This window comes from Cryptotermes secundus, unplaced genomic scaffold (genome assembly GCF_002891405.2).
Source record: "Cryptotermes secundus unplaced genomic scaffold, Csec_1.0 scaffold5270, whole genome shotgun sequence".
Classification (NCBI taxonomy): domain Eukaryota; kingdom Metazoa; phylum Arthropoda; class Insecta; order Blattodea; family Kalotermitidae; genus Cryptotermes; species Cryptotermes secundus.
Window position 1 is genome coordinate 1 of NW_019739693.1, and position 5,693 is coordinate 5,693.

At 40.1% G+C, this 5,693-nt stretch overlaps 1 long non-coding RNA gene across 1 annotated transcript; it reads right to left on the reverse strand.

The window, feature by feature from the left end:
* Nucleotides 1-501: 501 nt before the first annotated feature.
* Nucleotides 502-5,316, reverse strand: LOC111871993. The gene is made up of 5 exons (XR_002844153.2): nt 4,523-5,316; nt 4,053-4,186; nt 3,004-3,155; nt 1,710-1,791; nt 502-597 (listed from the first exon to the last, which is right to left on the reverse strand). It is a non-coding gene; the product is annotated as an uncharacterized LOC111871993 (long non-coding RNA).
* Nucleotides 5,317-5,693: the final 377 nt, after the last annotated feature.

A 5,693-nucleotide genomic window follows, 5' to 3' on the forward strand; every position in this document is an offset into this window, starting at 1 on the left:
TTGTATTCCTGAAGCTCGAACTCTGGTAGATGTGGAGGTATCATCTGTGACCAGAAAAACCTGTACACAGATGCGAGTGGGGATCGAACTCCGAACCTTCTGAATGGGTATAACAGCTCACCCCAGGACCTTTTTCTTAAGGACCTAATTTAAGTGGCTCTAGTGCTGCTCCCAACTCAGTCACCATGTTAATATGGCTGATGGTAGACAACTAAAAGAACATGTGAGTGGCATGATGACAATACTGAGTTTCACATAAAGCCATCAGTTGGTTCAAACACATTATCGTGAGGATGGCACACATGAATGATAAACACGGTAGTCCCATAACCTTGCCTGTTTCCACTGAAAAACTGCTTCCTCCTTGGAATTTTTCCTTGGAATGGCAATTATTGTGGAAACTTCTTCTGCTCTAAAGAATGTACTACCATTGGACAGGCTACCCTTCACAGTGTGACCTATCTTAGAAACAGATATGCTGTTAGATGTGCTAACCTGAAAGCCTCCTTTGCATTAAGTATGTGTCCATCATCATCTATGTAGTCGAGTTTAACATTTGGTTTGTAGCGCTCGTGACGCCCAAAGTTTTCATCATCTCTGAAAAAGATAAAGCAATGCTGTATATTAAATTCCTTAATTAGTCTTGCTTGCTTACTTCGTCCTGTCTTGACCATTATGTAAACCTCTCTAACACTCAAGTGGGTCAATCCCGAGAGACTAGACCAAACTTGCAATCCAGTTATAGAGGAGATGACAAAGTATTCAAAGTTCAGATATTCTTTACCTTTAAAAAATTTCCTACTCTACTCCATAATCAAAGCACGTGGCCGACCCTTTTGCCCATGACAACTCCCTTCCCTAAGGCCTGCTGCGGAGAAGTCTTGACAGCTACAGGACAACTTAGGTGACTTAGTCTGTAGCCACCTGCTCATGCTAGTTGCTCGCTTGTGGATGTTTATGCCCTGAAGATGGAGGCGATAAGTTCCTCCAAAACATCGGTTTACACAATATCTATACAGGGCCACATCCCAGAAGACGGCATTCTTCATGAGTGACATTCATTACATAACAAGACACTATACAGTAAAAAAAAAAAAAAAGTAACGTTATCCCTGTAACAGACCATGGAGTTCCATAGGGTTGTGAGATGTCGAGGCTCCCATATTTTCCAGACAATCAGCTCACAGATGGCGGTGAGGCTCTCAGCCTTATGTGCCAAGCTATCCGTGTAACAGACTGTGGAGGCCCAGAGGGTTGTGAGACATTAAGGCTCCCACACTTTCTAGACAATCGGCTCATTGATGGCAGTGAGGTTGTCGGCCTTATGCACCAGCTGCACTTTACTCCTTACAAAAATTCCTGGTATTCATTTCTGTTAAGAGGCTGAGTTGACTCCAGGGCCATAGTGCGGCTGGAAGGATTAGGTCAATTGAAAAAAATTAATGACCTAGTCAGGACTTGAACCAACGACCTTCCCACTTGTAGCATAGTGCCTCAACCAACTATCCTACCGCTACTGATATTAAACAGTAATGATTAATGTGTTTCTACTAAAACCCCTAACAAAACTGCAGTATATGATTAAATATGCTACACCATTTATGAAATACTTAAAATATAAATGCACAATTAAAACCAATACTAAAGTATCAATATCTCTTAATTTGAATAGGCCTATGTTGTATATAAAGAATTTTCTAATGACTCACCAATCTCAACTTCATTCCAAGCTCCATGTTTGCCTTCTTCTTCCTGACGTTTCTTCTCTTGAATCATTTCCATCTCAAAGTCCTGTAATGTAAATTTTGTATGAGATTAGCAGAACGCAAATGCGCAGGCCAAAAATTACCAGTTCAAAATTACCTTGAGATAGACTGAAATCTGAACTGCTTACCCACCAACCACTGTATAGAAAATTACTGCACTCTAAAGTACTGACTACACTGTGTAGGATTGGAGCTTCTGACAGCAGTGGTTTTGAAGAGTTCTGTCATCTGGGATATAATGTCGTGTAGTCTGTCGAAAGTCAACAGACATTTTGCAGAAACATGTCGCCTCCATCTTCAGGGTTGAAGAATAACTCAAGCAAGAAACCAGCGCTGGCATGTAACAAAGCTAAGCTTCCTACCTGCTTCGTGCTGGCTTCTTGTTTCGTTTATTCTTTGACCCTGAAGATTCAGGTGACATGTTCTCCCGGAAATTCGGATGATACCCCAGAAGACAGAATTCTTCTGACTATACTGATCATCTTGAAACTTCTTTGCAAAAATATCATTTTAATATCATAGTATGCTTTAAAGTTACAGATCTATTAGATTCTGCCAAGCAATGTACACCTGCCAAACTAATTCTGAGTTTGCAGTGAGAATACTGTGATGATTAACATTCAATTCACTTTGCCATGAATAAAATTACAAGAACTACTGGTTTTTCATTTAGTCATGTTCTGAGCTATTTATTCATCCCTATTTCAATTTCACATGTAATTCCTAGTAGAGTCTTTTCTACCCTTGTATCATGCATATGGCACAAGGAGAAAAGAGAAATAAAAGTTGGGAAAAGAAGACTGGATTTGAGATTCTTGTAGAAGAGATTAAGAATGGCACTATCTTCTGGGAAGTAACATCCTGTAAGTTCACTGACATTCCTTCAAAATGCTTATGGACCTTATCACATGATACGGCATTTTATTCCAGAAGGCACCACTTGTCAAGAAGAAGAAGAAGAAGAAGAAGAAGAAAAAGGTTCTACCATCTCAACTATCAAATTCTTATTGTATAATGAGTGCTTTAATTTCTAGGATTTCTGTTGGATGTTTCCAGTTCAGTAATTTATATATCCATTATCATGGAATTCGACTGTAATTAAAATATATTCTAATTCCGTTGCAGCTGCAGTAAATAACTGTAGATGGGCAATAGACTGCATCTAGTCTTCACACATGCTAAATCAAAGTGCCTTGCCAAGTGTACATGTATCTGCAGATGGTTATATTGCACTCACAAGTAGTTCCTGAGCTTCCTCATCCCTGTTGCCAGCCAGACCATAAATGGGGATGTCACACAACGTACGGCAGAATTCTGCTGTAGCATTCAGCACAATGGAACCATCTTCTGTGTTTCCTTCTGAGTTTCTCTCCAGTACTGACTCTGCCACTTACAAACATCACAAATCACAAACAGTTAAACTATGTAGCTATAGAGCATTCTGTTTTGTAGTATCCATAAATGCAAAGCTGTCCATGCCAATCCCACACCCGGGGAAACAGCCCCTGGTGCCTATTTGACAGGGGGCCATAACAGGTCTCAATAACCAAAATACAAGAAAGGATGACAGTATAAAAAAGGTAGAGCTCTCCCTGTAACAGGCCGTGGAGGTCCATAGGGTTGCTAGATGTCGAGACTCCCATACTTTCTCGACAATAAGCTCACAGATGGCAGTGAGGCTGTCAGCCTTACATGCCAGCTGCCCTTTACCGCCCAAGATTATTCCTGGTACTCATTTCTGTTGGAGGCTGAGTTAACCCTAGGATCATACTTTGACTGGAAGGATTGGTCAATCCAATTACCTAACTGGGAATCGAACCCATGACCTTTCAGTTTGTAGCACAGTAAGAAAGAATAATGATATTACTTAAATGTGAAGATATGATTTACTGGTTTGAGGCCCACCACAACAAACTGTGAGAGAAACAATTTAATAGCCCTCAGGTTAAATTACAATATAGTTTCTCTAGGGTACAATGGTTTTGTACAGTAACCAAGGAGGAAACATCATAATGAACTTTACTACAAAGTTCTGTGCAACATTTTGTAACTGGAACATATGGAGACACTGTGTACGAACTAAACACGGCACAGGATTCTGTAGCTAGGGACAATTTCATTACCTCCCACCCCCTATCCATAGGGCTGCTCCTCTCTTGTCTCAGGGAGAAAAAGCAGAGAGGCAGGTAAGGGGAAGATGACCTTGACTGAACACGAGATATGACCCCTACTACAGCCAAACATTTGTGAGAAGGATTAAAAAGAAAATCTGCTGATGTGATGTACCTTTTCTACACTGTTATTTGATTCTGTAACAGCCTCCTGCAGCTTCAATCTTCGTGCCTTCTTGAGGGCTATCTGTAGGTCCAGTTTGCTGTCATCGGGCTCAGTCTTGATGTTGGACATTATCTCTTGTGGCGCTGAAAGTTGTGTCCGATTATTAATAACATTCAAAACTGCTCCTGCACCACATTTCCTTTCATGATTTCACAACACACTTCGTAGCGGAAACTATATAGTATCAAATGGCTGATGATTAGTAGATACTGTATTCAAAAGTCTTAGTGTTTGTCACCTGATTAGGGATACTACGTCCAGCCAGCATTTGCCTGGTGGTACTGTGAAAAACCATGAAAAACCTAAGTCGGGTTATCCAGATGTTCCAGCGGAGATTCATGAACACAAGAAATCAGTTCCCTTTTTATTTTTTTTTTTTTTTTTTTTTTTTTTTTTTTTTTTTTTTNGTCTGTACTTACGGTACGATTGGGCGTGTTTATCTCTTCTTGTAGCAGTTCAATAATTTTTTGTGCTGATCTGAGTTCCATTTTAAATTTATGACAACAAACACTCGTTACGTCATTTGTTTCACTACTATCATTGATTAAAACTTGAGTGTCATCACGGTCATCACTCATCACCATCGTCGTGATCGTCGTGGTCCCACAGTCGTGCAGAATGTAGCCTGTCGCTATACCGACCATACCGACTGAGCTATCAATCCAGTTTAAAATATACAAACACTGCATTATCTTTGATCAAAGTTCAAAGTTAATTCTGCTTTTGTTCTTGTAGTTTAATGGCACTCAGCATACGAGAGCTGTGTGATATGTGTGTTGTTCAGTATTACGTGCTGCACAAGAAATTCCCGAGGAGTTCCCGAGAGATCGATCACCATTGATGCCATTGATCCATCGATCATCACTCTTATCAATGTCCAAAATGGCAGTTCTTTGATTTGGTAATGGTGATCTGGCGATCACCACCGATCACCAACGTTCGAGTATTGGGGTGGGTTTTTGTTGTATATGTGATTCAAATCATGATTGCAAATTTATTATTGGTTTTGGTGCTGTTGTTACATAAGAATATTGTAATTTCATAATTTGACTGTTACTCTCTTTCTTACACTGTGATACTGGCGAAAAAAGCAACTATATCCTTAGCACAGAATGAATACTTCTGCTTGTGTGAGGTAGAAACTTCCGTGCAGCAGGTCACTTGGCCTCTTAGGCCATTTATTCAGCTTGATGCAGGAGCTGAATCTGAAAGAACAAAGCCTGTCACGATGTAAACTAATGATCGTACATGCCTGTATTGCATGGAGTTTAGAAACTGTTGGGCTGTAGTTCAGTAGTGAAGCATTTCCATGCAGATAGGCTGCTAATTTTTTCCCCCCTTGATCCTTATTCAGTTGCTTAGGATGAGTGAATATCATGAACTAGGAGAGAAGTGGAGTTAAACATTCACAACACTTGATTGGCTGGACGGAAAAATCATGAAAGCCGTCTGTCAGGAATGACTGGTTAGGATCCAGATGTCATTCCTTGAAAAACCCTGTTTTATGCAAATATCCAGCACACATCTTTATGGTGTACATAATGATCAAGACAGGACGAAGTAAGCAAGCAAGACTAATTAAGGAATTTA